This window comes from Rhinolophus sinicus, linkage group LG18, assembly GCF_036562045.2.
Source record: "Rhinolophus sinicus isolate RSC01 linkage group LG18, ASM3656204v1, whole genome shotgun sequence".
Lineage (NCBI taxonomy): Eukaryota > Metazoa > Chordata > Mammalia > Chiroptera > Rhinolophidae > Rhinolophus > Rhinolophus sinicus.
Genome location: NC_133767.1, coordinates 6,170,431 through 6,188,719, shown reverse-complemented (window position 1 = coordinate 6,188,719; position 18,289 = coordinate 6,170,431). Strand labels below are relative to the sequence as shown.

Here is an 18,289-nt window from a genome sequence, read left to right as displayed (position 1 = left end):
TAATTGCAGTTCTGTTGACAGCTACAAAGCTGTGTCCCACTTCTCACTTAGGCCCAGGAGTAATCACAAACCAATCCTGACTCAGGTCCTGGCTCCCATATTGCAAATCACTTCACTTAAGTTTTTCAGTAAGATCAGTAATACTGTGATCGCGTGGTACAGTGTCAGATGGTAGCTGGACTTAGGACGGTGATCACTTTCTTTAGCATAGGGAATAAAATCAATAATGTGGTAATGACACTGTACAGTGCTGGGTGGGTACTGTTGAATAACTATGATTACAACTGAGACTAATATAATATTGCACGTTAGCTGTATTATAATTAAAATAATCTTTAAAAAAAACTCACTTCGCTTACTATCCTGGCCACATGCAAACGGAGACCCTGAATGACAATCATATTGGACATTGAAGCAAACACCAGCGTATTATTTTCTGAGCTACAGGAAACCTCCTTTTGGTCCTCCAGGGCCAGAGGGAAGAAATGCCCTTCAGGAGACTGTGAGGTTTGCATAAGTTTCATTAGATCCCAAGCACTTCTCCAGTCTGGGGCACAGTTCCCACTGTCATCACGCTCAGTACTGTGTTTTGAACTTACCTGTTTATTTGTTTGTCTAAATTTGGGGCTCAGTGAGGGCAAGGACCATGACCTTCTCCCCTCCTGGCCTCTAGAACAGCTTTGCCCTCTTCCCAGGGTGCTCTCCCTGAGCCCCCTTCCCATGTTTTCATCACCTGTCCATTTCCGAAACAGCTTAGAGCACTTACTTGACTTCCTCCAGGAAGCCTTCCCTGACCTCCAGAGGTTGATGAGCCTTTTTGATGCTTCCAACACATCTTGTACTTGTACAACATTTATTTCACCATATTGTAATTTCCTAGCTCCCTGTGCCCCTCCCAGATATTTAAACCCGGTCTACACCTCAGTTATACCGCCAATGATTTGAGAGTTTCCACAGCTACCTCCTGCTTCTCTCTGCCCCTGGGTCCCCACTTTCACCTGGTGCCTCTGTTTTAGCCCCCGAGGAGATGGATGCAATAGGTTTCAGATTGCCCAGGAACTAGCATGCGTCCCTCGTGAACTCTATAATCGAGGAGGTCTGGGCAGCAGTGACTTAGGTGTGGCTCCTCGGTTTCATTTCCATGCTGAGAACTCTCCTCGAGGATTCAGAAGTCTCAGAAAATGCCACATTATTTTCTCATCTCTACCCCCTGAAAGACTATTGTGTACAGAGCTTTAAAGAGAGGGAGAGAGATGTTTAAATGAGCAATAAATTATACATGTGATCAAGATGTAACCACAGGGATTTTCAGAGCAACATCCTCTGCAATAAACACTGAAATCAGCCTAAATGTCCACCAATAGGGAGCTGGTTAAATGTTGTACATTTTAACCACACAGTGGAATTTTAAGCAGCCATTAAAACTGATGAGATATTTCTAAATGTGTTGACCCAGAAAGAGGACCACGACACAATGTTGAGTAAGAAAGCAGGTTACAGTGTAAGAGAACACGCAGGAAGTGATCTCATTTGCGTGGTGTGCGTCGGGGTATGAGAAATTGTGTGTGTGTGTGTGTGTGTGTGTGAGAGAGAGAGAGAGAGAGAGAGAGAGAGAGAGAGAGAGAGAGAGAGAGAGAGACACACACACAGAGAATATGTGAATGTATATTTAGAAATAACCAGAAGAATATTTACCAAAATGTTAACAGTGATTATGTCTGGGTGGCAGGAGTTTGGAAGGTTTTTCACTTTCCTCTTTCTGTACATCGGGACTGTGATCTTTTTTATAATGAGCATTTATGGCTTTTACAATGGGGGAGGACTCTTTTGTGACTTTCAAGGAAAGCTTGAACAGAGCCAAGAGCCACAGTGAAACTTCCCCCCTCTTCGCTTCAGGATGAGAAAGGAGAAGAGGGTCATGAACTGACTGACTATCAATGAGCTTGACTTCTTTTTTAAAACTTTTTGTGCTTGAAGCCTAGAGTCGCTCTCCTATTCAAAAGAATCTGAAACTGCAAACCCCCTCCCGGGCCCCAGTGGGGGCATCTGCCCCAGTTTTCCACTCCTGGGATGCCTCTTTGCCCACACAGAGCAGGGATTTTCAATTGCATCTAGAAATTTCCAGGAGGATCTGCGGTTAGCAATCTCCCCACGAATCCTCCACAAGGAACGGTCCTCTCCCCTAAGATCAACGCGCTCCAGCTGCCAGACTCCTTTGAAAAGACTTCCGATATCACCGTGATCTTGCCACCCATGTGGAAATTCTGGTTTAGAACCATCAGTGTCCCCTCATCTGGGGCCTTCCAGAAGAAGGCAGCTCCAAGCCCGCCCGCTCTCTTCCCAAACCCTTTATGCACAAGAGGAAGATGATGGACCACAGGGAAAAGAACTAAAAACCTCCTCTAGAGATACCAAGAGGCTAGAGCCATTGGCACTGAAAACACTCACTTGTACGTCGTGGAGTTCCAGCAGATTCCAGCAGGTTTTCCCTTAAAATGCTGCCAAGTAATCATGGCAAGGAAAACATACCAGCCCTGTAAGGAATGATCAGTAAACAGGGTCTGAAGAGGTGAATGCGTCCTAGAGGAAATGTCAAAGGTGTGATGAAATCATTTAGAAGGAAGCAAGGTGAGCTGCCCGAGCCCTGACTTTGACTGAACCTGCGCTCTTTCGTGTTGAAAGGTGTGTGTGAGGGCTAATTGTGCGGGCCGATCGTTTCGGCACTCGGTGATCAGCGGCTTCCCCACATCCCTTCACTCAGTCCATCAGCAAAACCTCTTGGCCCGTCTTTGAAATCAATTCCAAACCTGTTAGGCAAGGTTTCAACAGAGACACAGAACCAGTAGGAGAGATAACAGTGAGTTGTTAAAACTCTTTAAACTGTGTGTGCATGGGTGGCCAGTCAGGGCCCGCCATGAGAGAGACAGGAAATGCTTGTAGAAGAACAATGTTTATTATACTCACGGTTCTGGAGAGGGGGTCATCATCTGTGATGCCAGATTGTAGGGGAAAAGATCGGGGTGGTCCTTGGAGGAAGAGCAGGAGGCAGCAGCCAGGGAAGAAGCTCTTAGGCCAAGAACCTTCGTGCGGTTCTGCGGGAAAAGCAAGGCAAGGCAGGGTAAACAGTTTCGGATTGGCTACTTTGAATCATTCCTGCAGCCTCCGGGCTACAGGCTGGTCTCTAGTGGCCAGGTCCCTGGCCCTGGGATGGTTAAGGCAGAACAATATTGTCTCCTGGGGTGTGAGGGCCAGAGAGAGGAGGTGTGGCTTGGGGTTGGTTAGTTTGCATATTGAAGGTGTGCTAGGATCTGTCCCTTCTCTGAGAACTGGCTCACCTGGGAGAGGCTGTCTCTCCCTAGTCAGAGAGAAACGTTTTTTAAGATGTCAAAGCATCATCATATATTCACATATAGACAATAAAATACATATACGATATAGAAATAGAGGTCTCTAGCTATCTAGCTATATATATGCATATATATATATATATATATAGTCACTAGTCAAATGTTACTAGTGCTGAGGTTGAGAAACCCTGGTCTAGGTTTCTTAGAACCGTGTCTAGAAGCTGACTGCTAAAGCTGGTCAAATGTCACAGACTCAGCAGTATAGTAAATTCTAGGTCATGAGATGCGTGCATTAAAAAAAAGAAAAAAATCAAAGTCTTTGGCAATCAAGTAAATTAAAACAAAAGCCTACTTTTTGCCTGTGGCATTAACAAACATGTTTTAGATGCTTATAAGCTACAGTGAGGCCATGATGCCAGCCCATTGATGGAGGGAGGGTAACTGGGCTGTCTTTTCCATTTGGCAACTGTCAGCAAGTTCTTTACAACACTCCTATCTTTGACCAAGTAACTCTATCTCTAGGAACATATCCTGAAGAAAGAAATTAAGGACACGAAAACGCAAAGTAACGTAAATGCTCCAAAATTTTTCAAAGGTAACAAACTAGAATATGGAGCAAGCCATTTTAAATAATTTTTACTGTAAGTTTTTAATGACATGGAGAGATGCTTATAACATCATGCTAAGACGGATGGGGAAAAGCAGGGTTAAATTAAACACACAATGGGCCAGCTCAGTGGCTCAGGTGGTTGGAGCTCTGTGCTCCTAATACCGAGGTCGCGGGTTTGATTCCCACATGGGCCAGTGAACTGTGCCCTCTACAGCTAAGATTGTGAACAACGGCTCTACCTAGAGCTGGGCTCCCATGAGCGATTCATCAGCATGATCTCAACTGGACTGCTATGTAGGCTAGAAATTTTTTAAGAAGTCACTGATATTCATGATTTTTTTTGTTATAGCAGCTAGCATCACTCTAAATAATACATGCCCTAAAAGCCTATATTACTTTTTACATAAGTAATAATAATATTTTTTAAATATTGGTCATGTTTGGAAACAAAGAGTCATGAGCTTATTCTCCCTGATTTGTGTATGCATCATAAGAAACTCTAAAACAAGTTATGATTAATAGGCAAGCTAGAATCAAGTCATGAAGCTTTGACTGGAGCCTAGTATTAAATCTACACGTGTACAAGTTTAAAGGAGGGGAGATTCCAAATGTTCCTGTCTGAACATCCTCAGATCAAAGAACCTAATTGATTTCTAAGAGATTAAAGGCCATCTGATCTACAGATGAAACGATCAACCTCCTGGGAGAGAGACTTACATAAAAACAATTACATAATTTTTAATGGCCATATTCTGGGAAGGGTCATTCAGTCCTTCTATTTTTTGATGTATTTAACAGCTATTTAGTGCCCCCCCCCCACCATGGGCTGTGTTGGGCTGGGTGCAAGGGATGCAATGAGTTCTAATCCTTTCTCTCACTCAGTTTACAGATTTGACACTTGGGTGGGCCAGTAAATAGGCAATTACAAGGGAGGGAGGGAGGGAGGCAGAGAGAGATAAAGAGAGAGAGAATCATTTAAAAACACATAGGAAAGACACTCAACCTAGTCGTGGGGGTATAGTAAAATTCTTAGTCCTCCACAAATATTCCATGTCCTCCTGTACATTTCCCAGCTCCCTCTGCAGTTCGGATGGGACCATGTGACTAGTTCTGACCAATAGGCTATGAGCAGGAGAAACACACGTCACTTTCAGGTTGAGGCCGTTAAGAGATTTTTGAGCCTCCCTTCCCCACCTCGGAGGGTATGGAGGCCATGTTACAGATGCCCCAGCAGCAAGACAGAAAATCGAATAGGATCAGGTTTGCAAAAATGTGGCTACAAAGAGTAGTCCAAGCAGAGGGAACAGAGTCTGCCAAGCTTTGGAGATGGTTGCTTATAAGTAGAATTTGGATTAAAAGGATCCATTTTGTTTTTATTTTTATGTTTAATTTACCTTGGGGTTTTAGAAATTTCCTCACATCCATTTCTTTATGTTCGATGGCAAAATTTCTAACTTTTAATTTGAAGCTTCTCAGTTTATTGTTCCCCATGTTCTCCTTCAAGCAGCTAATGACCAGTAAATAAACCCACCAGGGTCCAGCCTCGCTGCTGTTTAAACAAATATTTTATGGAAACCCTCTGCAGCAAGAACCAGCCTCAGAGCTCTCCTGAAAGTTGGTAGCATTGTTTGTTGGCACTACTGAAACTCCCTCTTTTGCAACATAAGCCTTTTTCTTTACTTTCAACTGTGCTGGAAGTGGTCTGCTTTAAAGTGATTAGTGACAGGGGCTGCTTCAGCCTGTCCTCTGCACCCCCCAGCGCTCACGCCCCACAATGCACCACAGCAAAGCCACCTCTAACAACACAGCAGCCTCCGCCCAAAGAGCTTCCTGCGGGAAGCTCCTGGATGCCTCCCCCACAAGTAAGCAGTTTAAGGAGCCAGTGGGTGGAGCTTTAACCTGGGCCAGTTCCAAGTGCACTTCCTGTCTGTCTGTCTGTCTATCTATTTATTTCTTACAAATCCTTTCCAAAAGAAGCCATTCCAAGTAGTGATAAATGGCAAGTGAGGGAAAATCAATTTACAGCAGCTGTACAGGCAGAAATTCAAATCCCAGTACTCAAGAAAAATCTCTTCAACGCCAATTGCCAGAGCAAGGGGATCCATCTCATCATCTACTATACCAATAAAAGAGGAAAGTGAAGCAGGGGCTCTGGGCTGCCATTTGGAGCCCAAATGAGACACAAGACCAGGCAGCAGAGAAGCTGGGATATTCTGGAGTTCTGCAAGAAGCTGCAGGTGGAAAGGAGAACCATTTAGTAGAGTGATGTGGGGGAGAGGGCACAGGGATGAGAGGGAGATGGATCTGAGTTCAAATCACAGGTTCCCCTCTTACCTCAGTCTCTTCTTCTGTAAAACGGGGTAGCATCATCTATCATGCATAGTTGTTGTAGGGTTAAGAAATGACATGTTGGGATTCTGCTGCTGCCAAGAAGCTTCTAGAAGCTGTACCCACATTAGCTCATTGAGTCCTCACTACAACACTGTGAAGCACGTCCCGTCACTACCCCCGTTTTGCAGATGTGAATATTTAACCGAGAAGTCAAAGGGTTTGATGAAGACGAAATGAAGAGCGTAGATGGGATTCGAACACATATAGTCTGGCTCCCAAGCCCATGTTCTCAGTGGTCTAGCCCACAGTAAGTGTTCACGCTGACAGAAGTTACTTGTGGTGGTAAGTCTCTGGGAGGTTAATACTGGATCCTACGTGAAGCACCACGGCAAATGCTTCATAGACAACTTATCCAGTCCTCACCACAACATGGTCACAGGATGACTGACTGTTTTACGGACAAGGAAATGTTGGGGATCAAAACCTGAGCAAGAACCACTACTCTAGGATAAGAACAAAGGGCTAAAAGAAAAACCTCACTGAGCACTCACGTTACCACTTTTTTCTTGTCTGGCAGAGGGTCAGGCTCTCTTTCCTCCGAGTGTGACAAATAATACAAGGTCACGTCCCTGACCTTGAGCATCTCATGTTCACAGTGATGTAAACAGATCCTTCTCATGTACTATGGCAAGAGCTATAGCTGGTCAACCTCTATCGAGGACGTACAGTGTTTCTAGCGCTGTGCCAAGCACTTTGCATGCTTTACCTCCATTCAAGTCTCAAAACATCCCCTAGGACGTAGGTTCTATTGTTATTAGTCCCATTTTACAGATGAGGCTCAGAGAGGTTAAATAACATGCTGAAGGTCATTGCACTACAAATGCCAAGTCCAGGAAACCTGATTCCAGAGCCTCTTTTTCACCATCATGACACGACAGAGGCCAGGATTCCATGAGAGCTCAAACATTGTCAGAGCAGGCAAGGGGACGTCGTCTTGGAGGAGATGGCACCTGAACTTGGCCTTGAAGACGAGCAGGAGTTAGCCAGGAGAAGCTGACGGGAGAAGGACATTCCAGGTAGAGGGAAGAGCCTGAGCAGAGGCACAGAGGCATGGCATAGTTTGGAGACATAGTTGGAGGTCGCCTTCTTTTTCCAGCAGATCTTTGGAATGTCTGCTAAAATCCCTGCTGCTGGGACATCCTGGGGCTCAGTTGAAAGGCTCCAGGTGGTTTGCTTTATCATTTTTACTGCAATGTACGAGACAACTTTCATTACCTGCCTGATTAGCACCCTTTTGGAAAGGCTGGCACAGCTTCTGGATGAAATAGCATACATACCAGTTGACCTTTTCCCCAATTCAACTATAAATGATTGCCAAGAATAGACACCTAATGCAAGGCCTGACAAGTCACTGGCTGGGCCAGTGACCAATCAGATGTGCTCTCTCTCTGGAATTTCAACCAGACACATAAACTCAACAATGTTGGATCCTTGATTTGAAAGGTCACTTAGAATCCAAACTGAAAGGGCCATTTTCAGCCATTAGCACCCTCATAAGTAAATAAGAGAAAGGTGGTCTGTAGAGAGATGGAAGGAACTGTGGACCCACGAATAACAGAGGGCTTAGCCCTAACCCTAAACTTTCCAACTCTAGTCTCCAGGACGTTCATCTCTACTGTATTTTCAGTCTTGGGGCACCTATTAAATGCCTGATGTATGCTTCCATTAAGCCACTTTTCTTACATTCATTTGAGTGACTAATTGATCACTGCCTCAGGTGTGACATAAATCCTGCCAATGTTTGTCCCCAGATTACAAAGATGTGGTTGACCACAAGATGTGTTTGATTCAGCCATTCCAAACTTTCTAACTTTGGATGGTGAGCACACAAGAGAGTATACAGATGTTGTATTATAAATTTATATAATGTTATTAAACAACGTTACCCCAGTAAATTTAATTAAATATATATGTGCCCATATATTACATTGCTTATGGTATAGACTCAAAGGAATTGAGAACAGATACTCAGACAAATGCATGTACACACATGTTCATAGTAGTTCTATTTACAATCGTCCAAAAGGCAGAAATAGCCCAAGTGTCCATCAATGGATGAACGGGTAAATAAAACGTGTACAATGGAATATTATTTAAACATAAAAAGGAATAAAGTGCTGATACAAGCTATAATACAGATGAACCTTGAAAACACGCACAGTGAAAGACGCTAGAAACAAAAGATTATAAATTGTATGATTTAATTTATGTGAAATACCCAGAGTGGGCAAATCCATAGAGACAGAAAGTAGCATGGTGGTTGCCAGGGTCTGAGAGGAAGGGGAAAGGGGGAGAAACTGCTTAGTGACTACGGGGTTCTATTTTGGAGTGATGGAAATGTATTGGAACTAGAAAGAGGTGGTGCTTGCACAGCATTGTGAAATTTACTAAATTCCACTAAACTGCTGCCTTTAAAATAGTTAATTTTATGTTCTATGAATTTCATTTCAATAATGTCTTTTTTACAAATTATTGTTTATGCATATCCAATAATTCAACAATGCCACTTCTGGAAACATTTCTTTAAAACCAAACAAAGGTCTAAGAGTGCTCACTGAAACATGGTTTGTAACAGCAAAATATATAGGAAAAGCACAAATGTTCATCACGGTGAGAAGTGGCCTCCAAAAAATGTGGTTCCATCAGACCGTAGCTCAAATTCCACACAATAGTTAAAAATAACGAAGCAGATCTCTATCATCACACGAGCAATCTTCCAAACACATTGAGTGAGAAAAGCAAACGGCAGAACCAGACACACGCGGTGATACCATTCACAAAATTATTTAAGACCCATTAAAGTATTTACTATTGACATATTAGCCACAAGTTTTAAAAATGTAGATCAGGAGCCTTTATGCCAACTTCACAAAAGCAACTCTCTCTGATGAGTGAAGAGGGGGATAAGAAAAAGGGGGTGTCCTAGTTTGGATTCTTCTGAAAACAGAGCCTGAAACGAGGAGTTGGGCCGCCGATAGTTTACCGGGCAGGAAGCATAGTGAGGATGTGGGGGGAAAAAGACAGAGAGGGGAGAAAAGCAATAGTACATATTAATCTGACGGTTACTGCCGGGGGGGGGGGGGGGGGGCGGCCTGGGGCTGAATCTCACTGGGGACCCACTGAAAAGCCACAGAGAACAGGCCTCTGAATTGATTCACTAAGGGACCAGGAATCTGAATACCTACTTTCTAACTTGCATCTCTGATTGAGGGTTGGCCTCCAGACATTGCATCTCTGGGCCCTTTTGGATCGCTCCCCTGCCACTGGAGCTGAAAGATGCTGCTCTTGAGGTGGCTGGAGGTCAGCATGCACCAGAACTCCCCGCGGGAGCTGCAAGGGGACTCAGACGCTGGCCACAGGGATGTGGCAGAGGCATTAATCATATAGGCTACAAGGGAATGACATCGTCAGCAACGTTTTGATTTATTTTGCTAAATATCTAAGGGAGATATAATAAAATGTTAGTATTTGTTCGTTCTACCCAATGGGCATGAGTGATTTTATATATTCTGTTGTTGCTTGATTTTCCCCTGCATTTTCTCTTTTACATTTTCTGTATATTTTCTTTAAATTTTATTAATGATGTTCGCAATGTTGTGCAACCATCACACTATTTGAAGCCTGTCCATCACCCTAAAGAGAGAAACTCAGTGCCCGATAAGCTATAATTCTTTTTCTTGATTATTTAAAAAATTGTTTCCATTACAGTTGACATTCAGTATTATATTAGGTCAGATGTACAGCACAGTGTACAGACATTTATATAACTTACAAAGTGATCCCCCTATAAGTCTTGCACCCACCTGACACTGTATCATTATTACAGTATCATTGACTCTACTCCCTATGCTGTACTTTACATCCCCGTGATTATTTCCTAACTGCCAATTTGTACTTAATCCCTTCACCTTTGTCCCCCAATTCCCAATCCCCCCCCAATCTGGCAACCATCAGCTTGTTCTCTGTATCTATGAGTTTGCAATAAGTCTTTATTCCCTTCTCCCCAAACCATTGGTAACCTCTGATCTACTTTCTGTCTCTATGAATTTGCATATTCTAGATAATTCATACAAGTGGAATCATACAATATTTGTCCCTTTGTATTGGCTTATTCTACTTCATGTTTTCAAGATCTATCCATGTTACAGTATGCATCAGAATTTCATTCCTTTTTGTGGTTGAATAATATTTTTTATATGCATACATTTTATTTATCCATTCATCTGCTGATGGTTTCCACATTTTGTCTATTGTGGATAATATTGCAATAAACATTGGCAAACAACTATCTCTTTGAGTCCCTGTTTTCAATTATTTGGAATATATACCTAGGAAAAGAATTGCCGCGTTATATGGTAACTCTATATTGAATTGTTTGAGGAATATCCATACTGTTTTCCATAGCAGCTGCACTATTTTACATTCCCACCAGCAATGTGCAAGCGTTCCAATTTCTCCACAGCCTTGTTAACACATGTTATTTTCCATTTTTTAAATTATAGCCATCCTAATAGCTGTGAAGTTGTAGTTCATTGTTGTTTTGATCGGCATTTCCCCAATGACAATCTTGAGGATCTTTCTCATGTGCCATATGTATATCTGCCTTGGAGAAATATATATGCAAACTATATTTTAGAACTTCTCAAAATAAAAATATAAGGTCTGACAGCATGCAATGGAGCCTAGTACTTGAATAAAACTACTAATTTTTTCCCCAGAAAGTGACTTTCTTGGTATTTCTGACGTTTCACTCTACATCTCTCAGCAAATTTCATCCCCAACTGCATCATTCATTCCTCGGTCAGCAAGTTCTCTGAGAGCGCTTTTGCAAAGCTTCTTGGCCACATTTGAAGCGACAGGCAAATCCAGCTTTGGGCAAACATCCAAGAAGTCACAGTCCAGGAGGCAGGAGCAAGGCTAAAATCAAGTTGTCGTCAGTTGTCAGCCTGTCTTTCCTTCTTGACTAATGAGACATTGGGGATTTGGGCTTTTTCTTTTGGTTTTAAATAGGAAAATGATTTCTTCCCATGCCCTGATCACAGAACAATAAATAGAGATGAGGAAGATTAAAAAGAGGGGGAGGGTGTTCCCTCCAAAAATGTACAAAAACATCGATTTTAATTTACATCCAATTTCAAGTCCTATGGAGTTTATCAAAATGTATAGTATAACTTTTGTTTCACTTGGGTTTGGACCGAACCAATTTTTCCCACATGGCATGTCTATCATTCATGTTTTGTAGAAATAACGCACCTCAGCCAATATTCTCCAAAATTTCCCTTCCCTGGTTTCAAGTTCTTTCCATCTTTCTTCTCCAAACCCCTGGCCAACTCCCTAACACTTTCTACATTATATTCACTGAGAGGCAACATCATGGGTGGGCTTGGATTCAGGGCTTGGAGTGTGGGCTAGAGCTTCGAAGGTCATGGTTACAAAATTGGCTTTGTCATTTAATATTGTTGTTGTTATTGCAGATTCTGTTGTTGTTTAACCTCTCTGCCCTTGAGTTTCTTTTTTGATCTGTTAAAAAAGGCAGTGGTATTACTAAAACTAGCCAAAATACTAACTTTATCTAGAACAAACAATAAGGATATTTTTAATATAGCTCATTTAGCAGAAGTCCAGAGGTTGCGTGGGCTGAAGGGCTGGTTGACCCAGCCACTGAATGATGTCGTAAGGACCTAGTCAAAGCATTAATGTTAGTTCCTTCTAGTTATGAGAAGTCTATCGGCTCTGCACATATCCCACAGCAGAAAGCAAGCTTTCCCCCCAGTTTGGGGGTGGGGTGTGGGCAGGAGGCACTCTTCCTTAGACTGACTGCACCACCTTGGGTCACATACTCATTCCTGGATTAAGAGGAGTGCTGAGCCCTGCTTGTCTTAACACTGAGTCTGGAACCAGCCACTGGCAAGAAGGTTGGATTCATCATTAATGGCTTAGACTAAACAGGACCCACCCATGGAAGGGAGGGATCAGCTGTGTAAGGGATGGGGAATAACTGAAAACAATCAGAATTTTATTGGGAAGCAGAAAAGAGAACAATGAAAACTGGGAAGACCACAGTGGTAACCACTACATTAAATATCAGACTTCTATTAAGAAAATATAAATTAGATATATATTCATATATATTTTATATTCATACTTATATATACAAATATATACATATTTATTTATAAATGTATTTATATTTATATATATAAAACATATTTTTAATATTTTCTTTATATATTTATTTATATATGTGTGTGTGTGTGTATATATATATATATATATATATACACACACACACATATATATGGTCTATATAGCAGGTGGTCCATAGATGGTAGTTTTTGCAATCATTTCATAATTATCAGAATATCTTAAATTCTTAATATGACTCTTAAGTTTCTTTTTTTTAATTAAACTTTATCGGGGTGACAATTGTTAGCAAAGTTACACAGATTCCAGGTGTACAATTCTGTAATACATCATCTATATACCACATTGTGTGTTCACCACCCAGAGTCAGTTCTCCTTCCATCACCATATATTTGATCCCCTTTACCCCCATCTACCACTCCCTCCCCACTTACCCTCTGGTAACCACTAAACTATTGTCTGTGTCTGTGAGTTTTTGTTTCTTCATTTGTTTGTCTTGTTCTTTTGTTGTTTTCAGTTTTATATTCCACATATCAGTGAAATCACATGGTTCTTGACTTTACTCTTAAGTTTCTTGAAGATGGAAACTGTTAAAGGTGATCTTTAATTCTCCTAACTAAAGGTCAACATTCCACCTATTTGTCTGGTAGGAAATCATACAATACTCTTTCAGCGAACAATAGAGGAATTCAATTATTCATCCATCCACCCATCCACCAGCCATGCAATCAAATATTCATAAAGCTCTTACTACAAGCCAGGCCTCCAGGCTCCTCAGAAAGCAGAGGATGGACAGGGGGCAAGTCAAGGAAACTGGAAGTCCTCTGGGCATGCCTGGCACCTGAGGAGCTCTGCTCTCTGAATCAGTGACAGATAAAAAGGAGAATGGCTCAAAGGGAAAACTTGCCCCTCTGGCCCCTCCTCTTTGCTACGATTCAGAAAGACCCCAAAATCCCTGGCTGGACTTGGCGGTGGGAGGGTGTTGCCTTGGGCGGAGACAGGGTGTGGCCCTCATTCAGTAAAATGGTGAAGATTTGCTGTCTCACCTCAAGGGCAACTGGACTCTCAATTAAACAAGGTGTCAGATATTAATCAGAAGGAAAGGGAGTCGATGAAGGGATCGGAGCCAGGAGGGGAGGCGAATCACAGTCTGGGCAATCACCTCTCTGCTGCTGGAATCCCTCACCCTGGCCTGAGTACCAAGAGCAGGGTAGCCTCCCGCCGAACCCAGGCCGGAGAACAGGGTCCGTACAGGCCACAGTACAAAGAAATCCACATCGCAGCGTGCTGACACCAAATGCATAAATCGATGGAATTCGTAGTGGAAGCAACCAAGGTGGGCAAGCTTTTCTGTTCCTCCCCCTCCCCGACCCTCTGTCCCCTCTTCCTGAACGGCAGTGGTCTGTCCCGGATTCAGAGAGGCATCCATGGCAAACTCAATAATATTTACACATGGGGAATACAATTACCGCATCTTGTTAGCATAGAAATGTAAAGCAAATATGGATGAGAGCAGTGGCTTTCTGTTGGTGCTTCCAAAATAAGCCCTCTCGCCAACCAGCCCAGGTTCCAATTTAGGCATCGGAGTGCCACCTTGTGGTAAAAATAAAAAGGACGCTGCTGTCCAAGCTTGGAGCATCCTGGGGGTTCCAAGGCAGGGCACTGCCTGGGCACCTCCTTCTGCCATCCTGAAGGAGGAGAGAAGCAAGCATCTGGCTCCGTATGTTCTCCCTGACGTTGGCTCATGTCTCAACAAACCCACCACAGCTCCCTGCCCCGGATTCCCAGCTGCTTCTCTTTCTTGTTTTCGGTTGTAGGAAAAGCTGGATTTCCTAGAAACTCCTCTTTGTACAGGAGAAACAATCAGTAAAGCTGTGTTTGGGGAGAGTAGTCAGGGACGTGGCCAAGAAGCTAAGGAATTTCCTTTGGCCAAATTGAGCTTTCCTGGTCAAACTTTCCCAGTGCCTGGACTTCCCTCTTTACCCCATCAATTGTGGCCTCGCCGGTAATGGACGGAGCACAGTGAATATGGAGACAAGTCTGGCGGTCAGAATCTCAGGGATTTTTCCAGGCTTCATTGGGCCTGCCACCTTATGGCATTGTGCACTTCCAGGCTGCAGGAGCAAGCTTCTGCAAAATCTTGCAGAGCCCAGAACCTTTCTCAAAAACTACCCCAGGCTCAAGCTTTTCTCTTCACAGTATCAGCCAATGTCAACAGCAGAGGCCGTCCTGGGGAGAGCTGGGGAGGCTGGCAGCTGCCTCGCTGGGTTATGAAAGGATTGGTTACATTGATACGGGTGAAGTGCTTGGAACTGCTCTGGCCTGTAGTAAGAACTCTGTGTGCTGGTCGGTGTCACTTTGATTAATATTATTATTGCACACATTTTGGTGCTTGTCTTCAGAGGTACCTGCATCTATACTAATTTGCACCACTAGCCTCAATATTTGAGATTCTCAATAGTTGCAAATAAAAATTAATATTTATTAATGCCAGGCATTGTTCTGATCTAATTGTCCTCAACTGGGGGCAACTGTGGCCCTCAGGGACCATTGGAAATGTCTAGAGACATTTTAGTTGTCAAAACTGGGGGGAGGGACGCTATTGGTATCTAATAGGTGGAGATCAGGACGATCCTACAGCGCACAGGACACACACCCCCCTGCCCCTTCCTCCCCAAGACAAAGAATGATCCAGCCCAAAATGTCAATAGTGTCAAGGCTGAGAAGCCCTGCTCTTATCATTTTATGTGTGTTATCGCCTTTAATGTTCTCAACACTCCTATAGGGGAGGTGTTATCATTACCCCATTCTACAGATAAGGAAACTGAGGAATAGAAAAGTTCTACAACCCACTCAAAGCCATACAGCTGGCAAGTGGAGATGAAATTAGACTCTAGGCCCTTCCAGTTGCAGAGCCTGGGTTTTTAACCTCCCCACGGGGGCCCTTTCAGCAGCCTGGTGTTGTAGAGTCCCCCCCAAATAAAATCAGTTAAACAATTCCCAATAACATATATCCAAAACAGAAAATACAGGGAAAGGAGAATTACAACTCTAATTCTAGCCCAATCACTATAGGAAACCTGAAAGTATTCTGAAACAAGAAATGCAGTTGCCCCTTTGCAGCTCTAACCGTATTATCAGTCTCTGAAGACTCAACACCAAGGGCCACCAAACTATAGCTCCCAGGCCAAATCTGGCCTCCTGCTTGTTTTTGTAAATAAAGTTTTATTGGAACACAGCCATCCCATTCATTTGCATATAGTCTATGACCGATTTCATTCTCTAACAGCAGCAATGAATAGGAGCAACAGAGAATGTCTACCCTAAAAAAGGCTAAGTATTTACTATTTGGCCCTTTATAGGAAGCATCTCCAACGTCTGTTCTAGGAAAACAGAGGCAACTGGCTAAATAGTTTGAGACACCAATTGCCAGCATCTGCCCTTTATTTGTGGCCCTGAATGAGGTTTACCCCATGCCTAACTGAGCATATCTCTGCCCCCCGGAACCTCCTCAACACAAACAAGCCCAGGAGAGAGCACAGGAAATGTTAGTCAGTCTACATTATATGTGTTCTGCCCTTTCTGCCGCCAGATTACACTACCTGTCCATCAGTAAAACATGGGCTACAGATTCTGGGAAGACCTTGCACGACTCTAACTTTCTTCTACATGCCTCACCTTCCTGTGTCACAAACAGACCACACTCACCAATAATAAGCATTTATTAAGTGCTTGGATGGTTTTTCAAGCACTTTTCTAATGAGGTCTGAGCTTTTTCAATCCTTACAATAACCCACGTGGTACGTGTATTATTATTCCCATTGTACAGATGGAGACCTTTCCTTTGCAGATTGCCTGATCAGGGTTAGGACAACAACCTGCTTCTATCGAGAAAAATCTTTGCCTTCACCAGTCTGGTTGGCCCATAATATGTCATCTCGCTCAGAAAACATGTTGAACAAGCCAGGCCTAGAGGATGAAAGAAATGGGGAATGGATGGAACAAGAGAAGCGGGGAGACAGGAAGGGAAGGAGAAGTGATAAGTGAAATGTTTATGGCAGAATCTACATGGTAGATACATGTGTGTTCACCATACAATTTCTTCAGTTCCTCTGTATGTTCAGAACATTTTTACAATAAAATGTGAAAACCATATGAGAAGTATAATACTTCTGTAATATGTGCTTGTAGTCATGTTAACATAACGATATTCATATAGACATTTGCATATGTAGATGCTCATTTAGTTAATACTGAAATAAAAGAAACCCAAATAAGAATAGTAGTTATTTCTGGTAATAGAATTGTTGGTGATTTGAATTCTCTTTTTAACACTCTCCTCTTTATATTTCCCAAATTTTGAACAAGCCCTGTATCCCTTTGATAAAAGGCAGGGGAAAAGATATTTGAGGAAAAAAAGATCACCATAGAAGACTGTTCCACGCCCCTTTTTCTCGTTTTGAATTTAAAAGCTGGGAACATCTGTGAAAATAACAGATTGTAAAGAACAGAAGATCTCAGTGAGGCTCCCTCCAGGGCTGTGACCCTCTCAGGCAGTTAGAGGGAAAGAAAAGTGGAACAGTTTTCTGGTGCAGAGCCACAGGACATGTCTGCAGCTAGGACTTGTGCAATACGCTAACACGCTTGAGGCAAGTGGAATAATTTTCCCAGAGGAGACACTCTGGGAAAAAGGTCTGGGAGTCGAATGAGGTGGCAGGAACGATAAGGAACAATAAAGAGACGAATGGATCTTAAATTATGCAACAAACTCCAACTTGCTGAATTCCTTCTGCACCCACTCTTCAGAACAGGGATGGGGAGGTCATAAAACACTATACCCAGCCCATCGTCTCCTACTAACCAACACCCACTCTCTCCAGGCTTCGATTTCAAGGCTGGTGCCTCTGTGTTTCTGTAATTCTTTCTAAAAACTGAGAATAAAAAGTATAGACATAGATATAGGTACAGATATAGATATATAGGGATATTGCATAATATACATATACTTGAGTTTATACATATACAAACATTTAATTATATACAAATATATAACTTAGAAATGAGTATATAACTAACATGGAAAGATCAAGATCTTAACTGACAAAAAGCAAATATATATATATATATCATTATCTCTAGATAAGGGTTTTTATATGATACTATGTATTTATGCTTCTGTGAAATGATACTATGTATTTATGCTTCTACATGCAGAGATTATCTCTTAAAGAATAAACAAGAAATGCCCCGGAGGGGAAGTGGGTGAATGAGAGACATTGCAGGGAAGGAGACACTTTCCAGAACATGTCCTGTGAAATTTATATCATGCATGTCTTACCTACACAGAATCATAAATTTTTATAGAACAATGACCTCACAGATATTTCAGCGATTTATTGTGTGTGTGCCACGCATTTCAGCTGTGGCTTAACGCTACTGAGACAGTGTTAGTAGATGAATCTTGTTCTCTGCTAGGAGTTGTAGGAACCATGCAGATCTCTTACATTAATTGTATTTTAGACGTTTTATTAAGAATGATTTTAAACATAAACAGAAGTCAGCAGAATAGGATAAATCAAGGACTGGCAAACTCTTTCTGAATAGGGCCAGAGAATATATATATTTTAGGCTTTGTGGACTGATGGTCTCTGTTGCAACAACCCAACTCTACAATTATAGTGCAAAATAAGCCAGAGAAAATTTGTGAACAAAAGGCAGGGCTGTGTTCCAATAAAACTTAACTTACAAAAACAGGCAGTGGGCTGAATTTGGCCCTCGGGTCATAGTTTGCTGACCT

General features: G+C 42.5%; 1 pseudogene; it reads right to left on the bottom strand.

Annotated features, from left to right (window-relative positions):
• The window catches only part of LOC109457629 (dnaJ homolog subfamily C member 21), a 48,028-nt pseudogene that overhangs the window by 13,846 nt on the left and 15,893 nt on the right, over positions 1-18,289 (bottom strand).